We start from the raw sequence: 20,414 nt of genomic DNA, 5'->3' as shown, positions 1-20,414 counted from the left end.
AAGGAAGGGAGGAAAGAAAACACAGGGCCTCTGGCTCAAAGAGCAGGGAAAACTTTCTCCTTTTGTCCAGTCTTTACCTGTCTTGGTGGGGGTTTTTGTTTTTTTACTATTTAATGCCTCCCTTCCTCGGGTGTGGGGATTCTTGTGGGCTGAATGCAGATCTTCACGGGCCCCCAGGTCCCCATCCTGCAGCTCAGTGCCCAACCCTGACCTCCCACTGCCTGTGCTCAGGGCCCCAGGGAGTCAGCCCCGGGGTGACAGCAGTGGCAGGGTTGGGATGGGGAGTGGGCATCTGGGAACCCATCCTGGGCTGTGGGGAGGGGATAGAAGTGGGGCACTCCAAGCCCTCAGGACATGTTCCATTGCCACTTTGGGCTTCACTTACAAAGCACAAGTTCAAGGATAACAGTTATTAAGAATTTCAAGACGGTGGCCACAGAGATTAAACCCCAAGCGCATAGACTTTGTTAAATGAGGGGCTCTGTGCGATTGTCCTGGCTGTGCGAACATGAAAGGCTAGCCCTTCCTGGAGGCCTTCATAAATTTCAAGGTCTAGGCCCCACTCCGGACCAATGTCGGGGGTGAGATCCCGGCATCCTAATTTTCAAATGTGCGGCCAGGATTGAGGATCCCGATACCAGTGTGCTGTCACTGGGAGTGCTGGGAAAGCCACTGGAGGCGGGGGGGTGACCTGATGTAAAATGTGATCAAGCCCTGCCGGTTTCAGGGTGGAGAGCAGCCGAAGCGGGCAGACCAGCAGTAGAGCCGCTGAGAGGGGGGTGCCCCGGGGTACGCAGAACCACAGGGGTTGCTGGTTTGTTCCTGGGGATCAGGGGAGGGAAGGCTGAGGAGAGGGAGCAGCAGTGACTTTGGTGACAAGCAGGGGGGTGGGGGGCAGGGGAATGAAGTCACCTGCTGTCTGAGCTTCTCTTTAGAGGAGTCAGTTTTCCATTTGTGGGACCCACTGGGAGCAAAAGCTTGCCTTCCCCAGCTTTTAAAACCCAGACCGGAAGCATTTCTGGACAGTGATGGTGCTGACAATGAGGCAGGGTGAACAAGCAGCCATTAGATCCCTGTCGTGTTGTGTCCCAGGCCCTGGGGCAGGTGGCAATGAGAAGGCACCCCGTGTTGACAGGTAGATGGACCCGAGTGGCCCTGGAAAGAGCGGGGGAACGCTACAGCTTTCTGATGGATCCCTGTTAGAACCAGAGCCACCACCTCCAAGGGGCTTGTCATTACACAGCAAGACTTTCATGATGTTCGTGAGGACCGAATCGCTGCCTGTTGTCCCTGCTCACATTTTCCAGGGACAGGAGCTTTGACCGAGGTCTAGCAGGGACCTGGGTCCTCTGGCAGGCCATTGTCTTCATCAGCTGCCATGGTTGCCGTGGTCGTTCCTCCTGGAGAATGGGAGGGGAACGTGTCCTGGAGTACTGACCAGCAGTGGAAAATGGCATCTCAGCAGCCAAGAGCCAGGCACTCCCCATGCTTGAGGAGGGCAGGGTCTGGGCCAGGCTGCCCCTCCCTGGCCTGTCTCTGCCACATGCCAGCCGCGTGCCTCTAGGAGTCACTGACCTCTCTTGGCACTGGTGTCTGCATCTGTGAAATGGTCACATGGCTGCCACGAAGGTCCTCCTGTCCCTTTTGGGAATTGGCTCTTCCTGGGCATCCCTTGGCAGGGACACTAGGACCTGGCTGTTTGGGTCCACGCAGGACTGGTGGGCAGGTTTTGCTGCCGAGCTCCCTGCTAGGTTGGCCGAGATCTTATCACATCTCCACTGGGATCTGAGGTTCTCCCTGTCCAATCACTTCCTCCCCTATTTTCTCTTGCAGACATTGCCCCCAATAAACCTGTTGCACCCCTCACTGCATCTCAGCATCTACTTCTGGGAGGACCCAAGTGGCCCAGAGGACAAGGACAAGGCTATCACGGAGCTGCAAGGTGGAAGGAAGGGGACAGCGTAAATGAAAATGTCAGGCCAGGATGCACAGCTCCTGGGGGCCCCGTGCACAGGCATGGAGTGGACGGTGCTGCCCAGAGTGGCACCTTGCACCTGCTGGACACCTCGTGGGGCGCAGGTGACTTGAGCTGAGTTGGATTCTCTGACTTCGAGCACATCCTTTCTTCCATATCAGAGACTAAAATGTCCCAAAACCAAGGAGCCCATGAGCAAAGGTATGTTTGTGCCCAATAGCAGCAGGCCCTGTCTGGAGGCCTTCTGAGCCTCAACCACAGAGGGTCCTGCTTTACTGAGGGCATAGCCCAAGTGCAGACACACCTGGCAGTCGCCCTGGTGGCCAGCAGCCAGTCACGGTGATGGCTAGCCTTGGAACTGAAGCCCAGGAGCTCCCGAGGAAAGATATTCTCAGTGCTATCCCAGCCATGGCCATGGGTCCCTGTCCACATGGGAGCCTTGCCTCCTCCTGTCCCACACTGAGGGAGCCCGGGGTTCCCAAGCCGGAGACCTTGGGTCACGGCTGGCTGGGGAGGCCTGTTGGATGAAGGGGCCAGGCTCGTTGGTCCTGGTGGTCAGTTACAGAGGGGGCCACAGGCCAAGGTGTGGTGTGGCAGGGGGTGTATTTCTCAAGCAAGCCTCAGGAAGCCTGGACTCTGCCCTGGTTCCGCCACCAGCTTCCTGCATAGCCTGAGGAGAGGCATCATTAGCCCGGCCTGACCTCGGTGTATTTATCCATAAAATGGGCATGATGTCCTCTCCGCTCCTCGGTTTTCAGAGACACAGCGAGGGCTCTGATGGGCCTGGGGTCAAGCAGCTGCTGGGCTAAGGCTGGACTGTTGGGTGGCTGGGCCTATGTGGCCACATGCCCCAAGTGGGCCTATGTGGCTCACATGCCATGAGCCCACAAGGGAGGGAAAGAAAGAACAAAGCACAATCTGCAACATTCTGGCTCTAGGAACAGAGTAGTTGGTGGTTGTACCATTTATTAGGATGGAGAAGTGCAGGTTAGAGGGGCAACTTCTGGAGTTCAGGTTGGGGTGTTGCAGAGACAGGGAAAGCCTTGATTCTGCATGCTTCCCTCCCAGCTTGTCCTTGCTGGGCAGAAGAGGCTCCGTGTCCCCGAGTGGGATGCAGCTGACTCCTCCCCCTTGCTCTAGGGGTGGGACACGACCCAGACCTGGCCAATGAGAAGACCTCATTCCCTTGGCCACCCCGGTTGGTTCCGTGATGGGCATGTGGCCCATGCCAGCTGACCAGAGTCCTCTTTAGGGCTTTGGGAGAATGAAGTACTCTCTTTCTATGGGATGACAAGCTGGTATGTGGGAGTACCTTTGGACAATCTTGTGGCCATCTGGGCTGTCACGGGGAATCAGCCTGCCTGAGAAGGAAGGCAATAACACAAGAAAGCAGAGCCAAGGGTGGGAGGTTAGACTCCTGATGGTATTGTTTGGACCCTGGCATCCAGCTGTACTTGATGCAAGACACACCTTTGGACTTCTAAGCCGTGCAAGTCAATAAGTTCATTTTTTCTCTCATTCTACAAACGATACTTGAACAGTTAGTCAATGCCCTGTGCTGCACCGGGCACTGTGAAAACAACGTGAGTGAAACAGACATGACTGAGCTCTTCAGGAGCTCAGGGGTTGATCAAGACAGCGTTTCCCCCCGCTAGGACCCTAACAGGACTTTGTCAATCGGGTCTTTGCAAGAGATGTGAACAACACCGCAGATGGTGTCTGTGGGAGTGGTTTTACAGAAAATGCAGAGACAATCTACACGTTTGCATTGTGTCTACTTATCCTCAGCAGAAACTGAGGCCAGGGTGTTCAGTTGCAGGCTGGTGAAAACGGCTCTGGGTGAAAATGCAGAAATGCCCCACTGCTGTGTAACCTCCTGGCGATCAGAACTGGAACGGGGGGAACAGGGCTCGCGGGTCCCCATCTGTGAATCGGTGCCTTGTCCCCCAAGCAGCCTCTTCGGAAATGATAATTATCCTGGCTGTACTCTTGACAAAAGGAACTTGGGAGATAATTTTTCAATGTGTAGCTTTTTAATGATGAAGATAATATCAGCACATTAGCAAACATTTGGAAAACAGAGAAGAATATCCCTTACAATCCCACAACCCTAATACAACCACTGTTGAAAATATTATTTGGGGACCATCATGGCAGTCTTTGGTGTTGGTTGATAAGCCCATGTGCTGTGTTCATTATTCCATTCAGGGCTGGCCCTGATCCTGGCTACACTCCACGACTTGTATCTTCCAACAAGAGAATGTGGATGGCCCAAATCTGAGCCCCGTCCTGAGTATGGGGAGGGGGCATCACCCCACACAGGAAAGGTCACAGGTCTCAGTGTTGGGGAGAGAGTGGACACATGTGTGCGCTCTCTCTGCACACCTTAGAGATGGCTCTAGGGTCTATGCAGGTATCCTGGGAATGAATCTCTTATTTCCATCTGGATCCTCCCTGCCCCATGGGCTCTTCAGCAAATGAGTCCCCTGATGTCCCGGTGTGGACATCACACCCCATTTACGGCTTTCTGGGAGGCCTTGCTGAGTGGGCTCACAGCCCCATCCTTATTACCAGAGGACTCCCATGGTATGTGTCTTTACTGCATCCTGCTCTGGGCCTGGTCACCCTGTGTCCCCCTCCCCTGTCTGAAGGAGACTCAACTGATGCTTGAAGAAACAATCTGCATAAACCACGGTGGGGACATGACCATCTGGGAAGTTCAGCAGCTTGCCAAATCACACTGCCTGCCCAGCTCAGGCGTATCCCATCCCCAGGCACACCCAGCCACTCTTTCTCCCCCTCCAAAAGCGGGGATGTGTGGGGGATGCCGGGCTCTCTGAGACGTAAGCAGAAGTTACCACAGTTCACACTCACAGTCCTGGAGCCAGGGCTGCAAGTGTGGGGTGGGGACTTACCTTTGCCGAGAGAGGAGACCTGCTCACCCGAGATCACAGAGTGAGTGGAGGGGCAGGGCCAGGCTTCAAACCCAGATCTCCTGACTCTGAGCCAAGTGCTCACCTGTGGGGAGCATTTGACAGAGGCTGTGTCTGTTGGAATGTGAGGAGTCTCAGATTCTTTATCTCAGGCCCTTCCATACTCCCGAGATCTTCCCTGCCTGGCCCTCTCCCCCATAGATCTGTCTTATCACCCTGGTGAGGCCAGTGTGAGTACCAGCAAGAAGGGTGGGCACCCACTGAGCCCTAGCTATAGTGCATGGAATGGTGGTCCCCAAAAATACGTCCACCTGGAATTTCAGAACATGACCAGATTTGGAGTAAGAGTCTCTGTGAATGTTACTAAGTTAAGGGTCTTGGGATGAGATCATCCTGGGTTCAGGCGGGCCCTAAATCCAATGATAAGTGTCCCTACAAGGGACAGAAAGGGAGAGGACACAGCCCAGGGGAGAAGTCCAGGTAAGATGGAGGCAGGGACTGGAGTCATGCCACCACAAACCAAGCAAGCCCAGGGCTTCCAGTAGCCACCAGAAGCTCGGGAAGAGGCCTGGAACCTTCTCTGTCCCAGCCTCTGGAAGGAACCCGCCATGTAAATAGATCGATTTGGCGCTTCCGGCCTCCAAAACCACACGGGAGTCAATTATTGTTTCGAGCCACCCAGCGTGCCGTGATTGGTTCTAACAGCCCTAGGAAGTCAATACACCAGGGGCACCCACTTAGGGGAGGGGGCATGGCCCCCTGAGCGAGCTCGGCCAAGTGCAGCGCCTGGAGCCTCAGGCCCTCATCGGAGAGGTGGGAACAAGCCTGCTCCCGTCCTGCCTGCCTTTCCCTCAAGAATGAAGAGAGAGGATGTACAAGAGAAGCGGAGCCAGACGCTAGGTGAAGGCAGGAAAGACAGATTGTGTAGCCACTGCAGAAGGGGGATGAGCTGTGGGTATCACCGAGCTCCACTCCTCCGTGTGGAGGCGACCGGGGCATTGGGGGGGAGGGGGTGACTCACAGGGATGGCCAGCAAGCAGGCCTGGGGCAGTCTGGGAAGTGAAAATCCACAAAACGCAGGTGGGGGTTATTAACAGGAGCTTATGGAAATAGGGCCCTGTCCTCCCCCAGGAGCTGGGAGCTGGGGGCCCCATCCTCAGGTAGTGGCGGGAACAAAGGGCACGTTTCTAGGGCCGACTTCAGCTTTCCCAGGCAGGAAGCGAAGGGAGGCTGGGCTGTGCAGGGATGGGGCCTAGCGCTGTTAGAAAGCATGCTGGAGCGGGCTCAAGTCTCTCAGAGCGGGGTGTCACGACTTTGTGCTGAGGCTGCAGTCCCTAGCTGAGAAGGGGGCTCAGAGGAGCCTAAGTTTCCTCGAAGAGAGAGTCTCTGTCAAGGAGACGCAGATACGCGCTGTGTCCTCCTGGGGCGGTTCCAGTGGGGGAGACAGACAGCAGGGCTCACAGGGAGCAGGGAGCGTGGGATGAGGAGGAAAAGGCCGGGGCAGGGGGCACACGAGGGAAGGACACCTCAGCAGACAGGAGGCACAGGAAGGAGGGAGCGAGGGAAAGGGTCCAGGTTGTCCCTGAAGGTGGTAGAGGCAGGGAGGACAAGGACCCCGAGGCTGCAGGGACAGCGTGAGGGAAGGAAGCAGAGGAGCCGGTGGGCGGGGAATGTGGAATTGGGGAAGGGGGGCGGGGGGTGGGGGGCACAGAGAAAGACCGGGCTGGAGCTGAGCACAGGAGGCAGGAGGAGGTGTACCCATGTTTGGGGCCCTATACCTGGAGGCCCGACTCAGTTGGGGCTTGGGGCAAGGTGCGCTCCAACTTTGTTAAAAGCTCTCCAGGCGATTCTAAAATGCAGCCCTGCCTGACACCTGCCTGCTTTAGCCTAAGGGTAACATGGCCTCCCCTCCGAGTGCTGCAAGCAGCCGGCAGGGAAAGGATTAGATCTCTTTTATTTAAAGGATCACTAGGTAGAGGCTGGGAGAGCCTTGTGGAAGGTTCCAGCGATAACCCTGATGAGAGAGAGTAAGAACTTGGTCCCGGGTGGTGTGGGGAGGGAGGGGCAGGAATTCCAGAAATATTTAGGGGAAGAGCTGGCAGCCTTTTTGCGAAGGATCCATGAAGGTGAAGTGACACCAGATTTCTGTGTGGACAGCTGACCGCAGGGTCACTGAGATGGGGAAGGTCAAGGGGTGGCTACTTGAGGCTATTGGTCTTGCCAGAAGATTCCTGAGACGCCTGATGATTTCTTCGGGCAAAAGAAATGGAGCCAAGGGACGAATCCAGCCCGGAGACAAAGCAGCTGTGTTCCCAGCACCCCGGCAGCCGTTAGAGGAGGTGAGGCTCTCAGCTGAGCCCAGCACGGCTGGCGGGGGGGCATAATGTGAGGGGTGGGCTGAATCGCCACTGAGGGAGGGCAGGTGGCAGACCAAGCAAGGGAGAGGTTCAAGAAGGAGGGAGGGGTCCCCAGGACCCTAGGGTGCCAAGAGGCCAAGTAGGACCAGGTGGAAAGGCACCAGACAGGTCTGGGGGAGGGGCAGGGGGACGAGGAGCCCGGGCTGGGCTGAGCTGGCCTCCTGTCCGCACCTCGCAGCACCTAGGTGTCGGGATACAAGGTGGCTCTGGAGGCGCAAAGGGACAGACCCCCAGCAGGATGCAAATACGCAGCTGACTTGAAAACGAGCCTTCAGTTCAGGTGTCTTCTCCTTCCCTCCTTTAGTCAGAACTGCAAACGCTTCCCTCATCTTCCTCGTCCTTCTCCTGGAGCGCAGCCCCACTGTGACCGCCGCCACTCACTCAGGTTTAACACGCATCCCGAAAAGTGCACACATCCTAAGCGTGCAGCTCTGTATGGTTTCACAAACTGAAAGCACCCATGGGACCACCCAGATGAGTTAGACCCATCGCCACTGGGCCCAGAGTTTCTCCTGGGCGCCCTTCGGGGCCCTACCAGCCACGGGTGGCCAGTGTTCTGACTCTCCCACTGTTCAGATGACGTTTTTAGTGCTTTTTTTCATTTTGTTTTTCCTGGATTTTGTTTTTATTCTTTTTTTTTTTTTAAACAAACAGACCATGCATTCATTCATAAGTTCCAAAAACCAAAGTGATATAAAAGAGAAGTCTTGCTTCCCTCCCTGTCCCTTTCCATTCCCCCTACCGTATAGGTGAGGAGTTGGCAGATTTTCCTGGAAAGGGCCAAGGACTAAATGCCTGAGGCTCTCGGGCCCTGCGGTCTCTGTTGCAACTGCTCAGCTCTTCGGAGCATAAGGCGGGTATGAAATCATCCAGCACGTGCTCTTCTGGGTCCGCTGGATCCCACCCCTCACTCTGCTTCGGAGATTCTTCCTCTCCCTGGCATGGGTTCCAGCGTATGAGAACATGACTTTATTTATGCAGTCTGTCGTTGACAGGCACGTGGGTAGCTCCCGTCTGTGGCTATCCTGAGCAGAGCAGCCGTGAGCAGGCTGGCCCGTGTCTGCTGGTGGACATTTCCCCCGGGGGAGGGGCACCCAGGAGTAGGGTGGGCCCCATCAGAGGTGAGCCGTGTGTTTTAAGGTTGCAGAGAGATGGCTTCCTTTCCAGGTTTCGTGGCTCATCCAGGCTGAATGTGAAGATGGAGCCAGGACTGGGGGGAAGGAAGGAAGGGACAAGGAGGGTGAGGAGACAGGGCCCGTGGGCAGCCTTCAGGAGGCAGGAGCAGAGTGGACGGATGTGGACCCAGTGGGGAGCCGTTTGTGAAGTTGGTCAGAAGAGAGGGATCCTGCCTGGTTACCACCCCTGCCATCCCCCTGGTGGGACCCTTACCCCTGCAGTCCCCACCAACGGATTTGGGGAGGACTGTGTCTCAAAGCTCTCTCAGTCCTGACTTCAGTCAGCATCAACCAGGGAGTTTTCAAAAATCCCAGGGTCCTGTCTCCATTTCTGGGAATTCCGATTCAATTGGTCTTGGGGGAAAGCTAGGCAGTAGCTTTTAAAGACTCTCGGGGATTCTACTGGAAGCCAAGGCAGAGCACCAGGAGGCCTCGCATAGTGGCTGGTCTCTGAGACCATAACTGATTCCCAAGAATCGAACTGCCCGGTAGAGACCACCTGCCCACTGGCAAACGTGTGAGGCATGCTCTCAAAAGTGGACTGGAGCAAAGGAACGTGAAAAGGACCTCACTGGAAGAGTGGGAGGCAGCTCTCCGAACTTGCTGAGACCAGGCTGGGAGAAGGACCGAGGGGCACAGCCTCTGCCTAGTGGCCCCACCGGTACTGTTCCACAGTCCCAGCCCACTCAGCTGCCCACCCTGGCTCTGACCGAGGTGCTCCTACAGCCCGCTGAAGCCTTTCTGGCTAAGCGGGACCCTGGGCAGGGCCCTGGCCTGGACATGCTTGGGGCCTGCACACTTAGTAGCCCTCAAGACAGAAGGGGTGTTGGGGTGCTGGGCAGCCATAGTGACAGTGGCCCCATGGGCCCTGGCAGAATAGAAGGGGCTAAACTGGGCAGGATGGATACCCCCAAGTGGACGATGGTCAGTGGCTACCCGTCATAGATCTTTCTTACCTTCTCTCCGGTGGTCCTGATTCTGCAGCTAGCTCTTAGAGCCCCAGTAACATGGAGCTCAAGAGAGCTCTTGGCTGGGCCCCCTGGGTCCCGCAGAACAGAGACCGACCCAGTGACGTCCTTGGCCACTTACCCTAAACTGTGCTGCTCTTCTCACCAAGTGTGTGGTCCTTACCAGCCAGTTCAGACACTGTTCCCTCTTGCTGTGGCCACAGTTGGCATTTTCTGGTTGGGGGTGACTCCCCCTCAGGGAGCTGGCTTTGAACTTTTCAGGCTAGATCAGGTTTCCTGCAGCCCCCTGGGCTTTCCAGAAGGAGAATGAGCCCAGGTGTCCCTCTGGGGTCTCTGGCAGGGGTGGTCAAGCAGGTGGACCTGAGGGGAACTGCAGAAGAGCAGCTTTCCCTGCCCTCCCCCAGCCCACTGGGCTGCTCTCTCATTCCCTTCCCCCCCTCTCTGGGCTCAGGTGCTGGGAGCCATCTCGGACTCCATGGAAACCACAGAGGAAGCTGGAAATCAGAAGGGAGGAGGGGGCTGAACTCCTCTTGCAAATCCTGGGGAGGGGGAGGAGGGCGAGTCCATTCCATGATGAGTAAATGCCTAAAACCCCATGTCTGTTTCACTGGCGGCCAATCCACCGAGGAATTGGCTCCCCGTTTCCCTCAAGGGCTATCGGCACAAGGGCAGGAGGATTCCTTGGGAGGAGCTAGCAGGCGCTGGGTTGAGGGGCAAGGGTCAGGGTTGAGGGGGAGAGATGGGGAACAGGAGTTGGCGGACTGAGGATCAGGTAGTGGTGGGTGTGGTGGAGGTGGGCGTGAAGCTTTGAGAGGAGTGGCTCCTGGAGGAGGGGGAGGCTGGGAGATGGTGGTCAGTAGGGAAGCAGCAGAGTTTGGCAAGTGGGGTGGGGAGTCCTGGGGAGGGGAAGGGGTAGCAAGGTGGGGCTGGCCACATGGGGTCTGGGCTCCCATGAGCCAGTGTCGTCCCCCCACCCAACGGCCCCCGAAGCTGAAGGTTTCCATTTTAGAAAGGCTCCATCTCTTTTCAGCCCCATTTACTCATGTTCCGTGTTTCGCCTCCGAATAAGCCAGAGGAGCTCTGTTCCCCCCTCAGGAGGGAAAGCAAGGAAGTTAATCATTCTCAGTTTCGTCCTGGGCCCCAAGCACCTGAGAACCCCTAAGAAGAGCCAGATCCTGAGCATGTTCTAGGACCTCAGCTTCAAATAAACCTCAGCATCCGTACCCCTACTCTTGGTACTTCGTGGAATGACTCCTACTGTTCCCATGACACTCGCCTTTGATCAGACCCTATCCTGGAGGAACAGGCACCCTAGACCCTCTTTATTTTATTTTATTCTATTCTTAAAGATTTTATTTATTTATTTTAGAGAGAAAGAGGACACATGTGTGTGAGCTGGGGGGGGGAGGGGAAAAGGGAGAGAGAAGCTCAAGCAGACTCCCTGCCGAGCATGGAGCAGGAAGAGGGGCTCGATCTCTTGACCCCGAGATCATGTCCTGAGCCGAGACCAGGAGTCGGATGCTCAACTGGCTGAGCCACCCAGGCGCCCCACCCTAGACCCTTTTCTAATACAAATCCCCAGCCCCAAAGAAAGATGAGACTCATTCTCCTTTCCTTTTCTTTTCTTTCCGAGTCTCCCAGACACTCCACCCGCTCTTCCCTGTCACTCTATTCAATAAACTCTGCTTTCACTTTCTCTGACTCAAGTTTGATTTCTATCCTGCGTGAAGCCGAGGACCCTCTTGGCTGGTCCTGTGGGACCCTCCCCTGGGTTCTCACACCCATGCTGCCTGCATCACATCTCCTCTCTTGGCACTGCCCTGGCACGCTGTGCCCACGATCCTTGCAAATAAGAACAGCCCTTTTCCTCCAAAACAAAAACCAACCAACAAACCTTCCCTGACCAGGTCTGACTGTGACTCCAGAGCCGGGAGTGGGGAGACCACCATGGTGGGGACGGGCCAGAGTGGGGGGTGCAGGGGACAGCTGGGAGGCTCCAACAGATTCTGGATTAAAACAAGCTCCCCAGTTTGCAAGGGACCCCCCCGACCCCCCCCCCCAGAGGCTACGGCGCTTTCCTGAGATAGAGATTTTCTTTTTTAAAGTGGTTTTATTTATTTTTGACGACACAAATGACTGATTATGTCCTCCCTTCTAAGAAATCAGACCACTAAGTAAAGTTCCATTCCTGTTTGATCTCTCCTGCAGCACCCTCCCCCACTCCCTGAAGACAACCTTAGGTTTATCTTCTTCCAGACCTTGTAAGTGCTTTTGCAACAAAAACATGTGCCCACAGAGAATTCATAGAACAGTCTATGGTTTTATGGGTTTGTAAACATTAATGACATAACACGGTGTGTGCTGTGCTTCCGACTTTTCACTCAGCAAAGTGCTGTTGGGACTTCTCCGCCTGGATACCTGTAGATCTAGGACATTCCTCCTAACTGCTCTCACAGCACGCGAGCTGATGCGAGTTATGAACTCATGGATTGCTTTCCATTTTCCACTATCGCAAATAACCCTGCAGTGAGAGCGCTGGTTTATACCTCCTTGTGCTCACGCGGAGGGGAGCCTCAGGGTAGATCATGAGCGTTGCAATTATGGGTCAGAAGGCTTAGTTTTAATTTTTTTGGTTTTAATAGATATTTCTAAAGTGCTCTCCAAAGTAGCCACTCCAATTTATTTCCCCAGAGCCTTATAACGTTTGTTTCAGAGAGCTTTGCTCTGTGTCAGCCTTAGAGTGGGACGGAGGGGCTAGTGGGCTCTTTGGCCGGAGGCTGGGGCCCCGTGGGTACCACAGGTGCCCTGACCAGGCCAGCGAGCTCTCGATTAGGTTGTGGGAGGGGCAGGAGGGGGCCTCACAGGGAAGATGAGAGAGCCTTGGGTGTGAAAGGCCCTCACTGGGGGGTGGGGAGGGAGGAAGGGAATAAGGGTGTGGCTGCTGGTGGTTGATGAGTTCAGGACTGATGGCCAGTGCTTACACCTCATCCCTGGAGGGGCAGCTTGCAGGGCCCCACCTCAGCAGAACATGGCCTGCATGTTACCTCCTCTCTGCAAGCTCCCTCCCCCCAAACCACACCGGAGGAGCTTGGAGCTTGTCCCTGCTGGGTGGACCTTCCCCAGAGGACCTGGACCCCATAGAAGGGGCCCATGGTCTTCACATAGCAAGTGTCCCTTTGTGACAGAAGCGACAGAGCTTGTCCTTGGTGCCAGATCCCAAGCTAAAACTGGCCTTCTGGGCAGCCGGTTCTGTAGACTGGAGTTCAGAGAACAACCGCAAAGATTCCAGGAGCTCTCTTCAGCCCGGCGTTGGCCACCTTCTCCCTCAAGCAGATGTGTCGCCCAATGGAAATGTTCGGTCCCTTCTCCTCCCAGAACCCTGTGAAGTGAGGCCCAGCTGCCACCCCCAGCCGGCACTGGTGCTGAGACTTGGGGGATGGGGGTTGGGCAGAGACACCCGGTGCTCGGAGGGTGGACAGCTGGTCCTGCAGGCGAATTCGTGGTCTGTTTCCACTGTGAGCTGATTTTCAGTAAATTCTCCTTTAAGCCCTAAATATTGATCTCTGAGATCGGGGAATGAAACTGACTTTCCCAAAGACTGTTTGAACAGAATGTTCAGAAAAGATGGGGAGGGGAGTGGGGCCCCTGCCGGCTCATCACACTGCTGGTGAACCTGACATCTGAGGCCGAGACTGTGCCACCGTCTGGACTGGGCACAGCAGTGGCAACTTCAGGGATAGCTATCGATCTTTGTAAAAGATGCTTGGAATATAATGGCCAGCGCTCCGAAGTGGAGGAGGGCACTCAGCTTGGACAGTCCCAACCTTGGACCTGGGCAGGTGTTTCTGCAGCAGGACCCTTGTTTTCAACTAGACGAGGAAGTGTCCTGCTTTGAGGAGAGTAGGCCTCTCCTCTTGCCCACTCTTGGCTTCCCAAGAGGTTGGAGTCCGTGTGAGCAAGGCTGACGAGGGGAGAACTCCCTGCTGACTGTCACTTCTCAGTTACCCATCCAGGCCACCCGGTCCAGTCCCATGTTGGGTGTACCCCATGCCAGCCTTGCGTTGGGATGTGACAATGTGGGCCAAGTCCCCGGGCTGTAGGGTCACTGGCTTTTGGTGCATGCATTGTTCCCTCAACATAATCATTTCCATTTAATTGGCTCCAGCCCCATCTCTATGAAGTGGGTCCTCCAGTCTCCTTGAAAATCTCTTCCAGGTATCCCCGGGGGTCCCCAGAAGGCTTTTTACAGAGGCTCACAGAGTCCTCCCACTTCCTGTGCTTCAAGTCTGCTGCCCAGGAAGCCCCACTTATGGGCCACGGCCCTGCACTAGCCCTGCCCAGCCTCATGCGGCCACGCAGTGCTAAGACAGAGTCAACCTCCCTGCGACCTTGTCCAAGCTGAAGCTGGGCTGTGCTCCGGGCAAGGGTGAGGCGAAGGCCACACTATCTCCCCAGGGCCCCACAGCAGTGTTGCTCGGACCCTAGTGCAAACAGCCCCTACAGTGTCTGCCCCCGGCCTTGGTTCTGGGGCAGAGCCCCAGGCGCTCCTCCCTCTGCCCTGTGTTGGCTCTGATAAACTGATGGAACAAGTCACTCAATGTAATGGTTCCAAGCAATCTTTTATACAGCTCAGGATTCTGAGGGCCGGCTCGGCTGGTCTCTGTTGGACTCATTCATGAGTCTGCATTCAGCTATCAGGTTGGCTGGACGCTGGTAATGTAGGCCAACCTAGCCTATATTATACGTCTGCTGGTTGACAGGCTGTCCAACAGGCGTCTTAGCCTCCAGCAGACTAACTAGGGCATCTTCGCATGGTGCCAGGGCTTCCAAGAGGGGCGAGAGGGTAAGCCCTAGTAGGTGAACGCCTTCCAAGGCCTCTGCCTTTGCTAATGTCCTATTATCCCAGGTAAGTTGAGTGGCCACCCCGCATTCAAGGACTGGAGAAATTGACCCCACCTCTAGGTGGGAGGGGCTGCAGTGTCACTAAGCAAGCGCATGGATGCAGCAAGAAGACTTTGAGGGCAATTTTGCAGCCTATTATACGTCCTTAGCCCCTCTCACAAACCTCCTGGCAGCCTCTTCTCTACGTGCAAATCCATGCCTACATGCAGAGCCCCAGGCTGAAGTTCCAGGCAGGGCCAGAGGCCCTGGGTGTGGCCAGGAACATCCTCCCTGCAGTTTTCCCCACTTACTCAGTTTCCATGCAAGAAGCTCTTCACATCCCCGCGTTTGGCTGGACTGCCAGCCCACGTGCAGGGAGCCCAGGGCTGGTTCCAGGTGGTCAGGCAGTCCCAGGATCCAGCCAGTCTTCTTGAAGGGAGTGAGCACTGGTCACCTGGCCTTGGGGTTATGGTCTCACCTCGTTGTGTCAAAATTGCTCTCTAGGTGGACAGGGCTGAGAGTGACTTCACAGGGCATGGGATAAAGGGCCTGGTCGGTTTCTGATGCCCCTACTTCTCGTCTGATCATTGACATAAGGATGGGGGCCATCATGAGCCAAGGGCTGTGCTGTGTCTCATAGGACCATCCTATCTCATCCCCACAACAGTCCTCCAAACTCAGACCTGTCACCCCCACTTTGCCAACAAGGAAGCTGAGGCTCAGAGAGGTTGAATAACTTTCCCAGTGCCACACAGTGAGTAAATAGCAAAACCAGGAATGGGACCTAGTTTCCTACATCCACCTTTATCTAACCATTGTGTAAAGGTTCTCTGATAAGAGGTATCATGATAACAAAAGGGACTACTGCCACATTTGTATAAACTGTCTCCCAAGACCTCATTTCACCCTTGAACTGCCGCCTGGGGAGGCAAAGGCATCTTGTCTCCCTCTCCAAATGGTAAAGTGAGGACTGGAGAAGTCAGAGGACCGGGTTTCTGACTTTTTTTTTTTTTAAGATTTTATTTATTTATTTGGGAGAGAGCATGCACAAGCAGGGGGAGGAGCAGAGGGAGAAGGAGACTCCCCGCTGAGCAGGGGACCCTGAGATCATGACCTGAGCCGAAGGCAGATGCTTAACCGACTGAGTCACCCAGGCATCCCTTAGGCTTCTGACTTTGAAGCCCAGGCACTTCTTTCCCCATGACAGGATGTCTAATGGGCCACTTTGTGCTTAGGGAATATTTATTTGTCAGTGATATGCAGGCAGGGCTGGGCAAGATCTTTAGAGCTGAGGAAATGAAAATTATACACCTTCCCGTGTAAACTGAAAATAAAAACCACGAAGCAAGAAACTCATACTTGTGTTGAAATGGAAATAATTGCATTCTAGACTTTTCGCTCACAATATTCAGGACTAGTTTGTCCAAGTTTATGGTTTTATTTGGCGGAGGAGGGGGGAACTGCTAGTACTCCAAGCTGATCCATCACTGTGTGTCATGCGGCTTTGGGTATATGTACCAGCATCTTAATCCCCTGCCTGTTTGCAGAATGGGACTTGGTGAGATGCCAGGTAGCCAGCCCTCCCCTCCTGCCCTTGCCCGAAAGTGGAAAGGGGCGAGATAGCCAGAGTGTGGGCATGAGGCTTGGGCTTTGCAATGGGCTGCACTGCCCACCAAGGGTTTTGGCCATGGGGGGAGTGAAGCCAGGATGCTGTGTCCACCCAAGGTCATTCCCAAGGGCAGAGGTGGTGGCAAGGGTTCCGGGCAGCACTGTGTGGTGTGGCCTGGTGGTTCTTTGTGCTACCTACCCACCCAGCTCCCGTCTGTTTTCTGAGCCTGCCTCTCCTTCAGATGTGCTGCCTGACATCCTTCCAACACATCTCTCTTCTGCTTGAGATAGACTCAGGGGCTGTTTGCTGCAAAGAATCCTGATGAGCACGGGGACTTTGAATGGGGGAGGGACTGAAGGCAGGCAGGCAGCCGGGGAGCCTTGGCAGTCACATGGGGGAGTGGGGACAAAGGCCCTTAGGAAGGGAGAGGCAGGAGAGGGACAAGGTACTGAGGAGGAAGGGTTGACAGGTGTGAGGTCAAGAGAAGGCAGTCACAAGTGACCCTGGTCTTACTGGTGGCATGGATAGATTACATGGCCGTGGGGACACCGTCTGTGGGTGATGTCATGAAGGGCCAAAAATGTCCTCCTTCAAATGCCACCCTGACTGAAACCCAGGAGAGGGGCAGTTGTGAATGTCAGCAGGAAGGGCCGATGTTCAGGAACTTGGAGTGGGGCGAGGGAGAGCCATCCACCCCCCAGGGAGATTTCAGATGATCCCAGGACACAAGCCATATAACCAAATCCCCCTGCTCTGGGACTTGGCACTCATACTCTTAAAATTAGGACTCTCGTTCATTTTTATCAAGATCTTGAAAGTGGTAATAAAGTTACACCAATGAATAGCCCAGCACAACATGGGAAATGTAATAAAGGTGAAAGCAATAAAAGGTGGAGGGACAAGCCACTCCGCACGGATACGACTCGCAAGAAATAAAAGTCATTATCACCTGCGCAACCTGGCCGGCCCACTCCGCATGTGCGGAAGAAAACCATTTCAGAACTTTATTTCCTATATTGAATGTCGATAATTGGATGTATTTATAAGTCTCTCTGGAAGAAAACAGCTTTTGATTTCAAGATGAGAAAACAGTCTTCCAAACAGTGAAAAACAATATATTCCCCATTTCCACACACACACAAAGAGCTTGTTTCCGTCGATGTTTTTAAGGTGCTGTTGGAATGATTTGCTTTCCCGAAGCCACCATGCCATTTCTCATCTTGAATTGCCTCATAGACCCTGGCAAAGCACTCAGCAGGGACCACTTCATCTGAGGAGCTGACGGGCTTCTGAGGGAGGGCCCCTCAGCCACCGCCTGTTTTCTGCAGGAAGAGGGCTCCTCAGGCGGGCCGGTGGGGAGGAAGGGCAGGAGGAGAGAGGTGGGGGGGTTCCGGGGGGGGGGTGACGGAGAGGGGTGGCCACGCTGGCCTCAGGAATGGGAAAGCGGCGGCTGTCCCTGCTGACATTGCGGAGGCTGAAGGCTGGGGCCTGCCAGGGCTGTGATGGAGAGGCGGCCTCCTGGGCTTTCCCTTTCCATCACGCTCCTTCCTTCCCCAACTCCGGAGAGCTTGGGTAGGAAGGTGCCACTCCCACCCCCTCTCACACCCACACACTCCCACCCACCCCCCCATTCCTTCTGTTCAGTCGATTCGGTGTTGGTTTCCTGAGCCCAGTCTTCTGTTCTCAGAAAAAGCAAAACAATCACGAAACCCCCCAGTGACACCCCATGTCACATGCCATGCACCCTGAGGCTGGTGTTCCCGGGTCAGGTGCAAAGTCTCTTGCTGCTCTTTCCAGTTCTGTTCTCTGACCCTCCCGAGCTCCAGCCCCAGGTGTGAGCTTGGCCCCCACTGCTTTCCTGCCCAGAATCAGTAATTCCCCACTGATCACGGCAGGAAACAGCAACCTGTACCCCTGTTCTCCCTGATGGGCTCCTCTCCCGCCTCTGCCCCGCCCCCCCCCCCCCGGACCTCCAGTGCAGGGTCTGGGCCCCGACCCCTCACAGCGTCGTCAGTCTCAGAGTGGCACCAAGGATGACAGCTTGGTAGCCAGGGCCAGAGCCAGTGTCTAGGCCACCTCCAGTGTGGTCCCATGGAATCTTCCAGCAGACCAGTGTCCTCAGTATGCGGCTGAAGATGGATGAGGCCCATGTCACAGCTTTTCTAGGGAACACCCCTACCAGGCCCCAAGGGTGGCCCCTGTGTCAATCTGGCTGGTGGCCACTTCTGGGGCTGCCATCTCAGGCAGCCAGTTGTCAGGAGTGTCCGTGGGGCTGCAGGAACATGTGGCTAGGTTGAGGGGGGTGGGCAGAGTGGCAGGACCCAGTGTCTTAGCGACAAAAGGAGCCACAGAAGCTCCAAGCAGTCGTCTTCCCAGGACCAAGTTTCTGGTGGGCGTCTGCCTGGGGCAGGGCACTGCGGGAGAGTTACGATGCTCAGCTGCTGGGCTGGCTGAGCACGAACACCTCCCCTTGCAGGTCACAGTGCTGCAGACTGTTTCAGCCAAAGGCCTGTGACCTCAGAGGTGACATCGCTTAAGGCCCGAGTGTGCTGCGTGGTGCTCTCCCTCGCTGATTTACACACTCCTGCTCCAACTCTCTAAAATCAATCTTTCTCCAATTGCCTCCTGGCTCCCAACAGCGTCCGGATCTGCCCTGCATGAGTAACTACGCAATCTTCTCCCACTCCCAGGGCTGCTTCTCCCGGAGCCCCAGCTTCTGATGAGGAAGGGTGGGGGTGGGGGTGGGGCCCGGCCCTGCCAGAGCCTCTGATGGGAGGGGTGAGTGGTGGCGGGCAGTCTTCTGTGCCAGGCTCCTGTAACACCGGCAGGGCAGGCCCTCGGTCCAGATGGGCCTGGGTGCACGGGAGTCATGGGCAGGGCCTCCCTATTGCTGCTCCCATGCCGGGGAGCTCCGCTGAGTTGGTAGGTGCCCTCCCTCTTTTAGTTTGTGGATGTTTAGGATAATTACGTCTTTTTCATATTAATAAACACTCTGAGCTGGCAGTTGGCTTAATTTTGACATATTTTATGTCAAAAGAAATGGTGGAGGGGCTCTAATTAGCTCAGGGGCAGGTTTACCTTCCACAAAGGAACATGAAGAGCTCATTCTGCTCACCCTTTGTTATTTTTAAAAAGTGTCTCTTTTTTTGGGAATTGAGTTTCTTTAGCTGAAGGTAGAGCAACTGCTCAATGGGGGGGGGGGGCAAGTTCTTGGGGGCCCAGAGCCAGGTGGTAAAGTATAGAGCCTTGTACCTCTGCTCTCCTCCCTGGAGACAGGCAAGGGGGCTGACAGACCTCTCTGGGGGAGTCCTACCTGGAGGACAGACCCCTGAGAGCTGTTATATGTGGAGGGCTATTTGGAGGTGCCACCTTCCTCCTCGTGCCTTTGGTCTCTTTTGGCTATGCCACGGGCTAAAGGTGCCCAGATGTTTGCTCCTGACACCCTCCAGCAGCCCTATGAGGTGGTACCACTAGATCTCACCTGACAGATGAGGAAACCAGGGATGGTGCTGGGATTCAAAGTGGCCAAGCTGTGTCACCCACTCTGCTTATGGTGTGGCTTGGTTCCTCCCCCTGTTTAAGGCTCTGGCTCTCTTCCCAGCTTTGTGGGAACACATCACAGCTGTTTCTCCATCTCATAGCCTCTGGTGCCCCCCAGCCTGACCATGGTGACCCACATCCTTGTCTTTGACAAAGAAACAAGAGGTACCCCCAAACCCAAGCCCTTCAACCAGAAGTTACCTCCAGCTTTGAGACAGCTGGGGACTGGGGTCAGGATCCCCATGGGCATGTGCTGGGCCCTATCTCCTGTCCTCACACATCTGCACACCCTCATGTGGCCCAGGCGCCCAGGGGTTCCCCCACCCCCAGCCCGGGGCCCCTTTTCTTCACAAAACCAACATGGGTAACTAGTCAGGGGTGTGACTGCCTAAACTTGGCTCCTGTGTGAGCTCAGGTGAGTTACCTATCTCTCTAGGCCTCAGTCTCCCCATCTGTAAAATGGCATTAAGGACAGAGCTTACTGCACAGAGCTGTTGTGAAGATTCTATGAACTAACATTTGCAAAGGACAGGGTCATAGTAAGTGCTCTGTACCTGTTGCCAGTAGTTGTTAGTATTACTATTATTCTAAAACACCTGCAGCCTAGGTTGCTCCCTTGGAACATCTGCTTCCCAATCTCCTTCCCTGATACCCCTTCCTCCAACTCTTTGGAGGACCCTGCACCCAACAGCAGTGCCCAGGAAAGCAAAGGGGATACCTTCCGGTAGATTCTCCCTCCTAAACTGCGCCCTCCATGTGTGCCCTTCTCCCCAGCTCTCCTCACTGGCCCCCTTGCCTCCGGGTCCTCCTCCATCCTGCAGTTGAGGGAGCTTGGAAAGGTCCTACTAGACCTAACTTCCCAGCCGCATACCGGAGGCCCTGCAGGATCTGACCCTTGCTTACTTCTGAGGTCTTA

The sequence above is a fragment of the Ursus arctos genome, unplaced genomic scaffold (assembly GCF_023065955.2).
Source record: "Ursus arctos isolate Adak ecotype North America unplaced genomic scaffold, UrsArc2.0 scaffold_19, whole genome shotgun sequence".
Lineage (NCBI taxonomy): Eukaryota > Metazoa > Chordata > Mammalia > Carnivora > Ursidae > Ursus > Ursus arctos.
Note: the sequence above shows the minus strand (reverse complement) of the source record.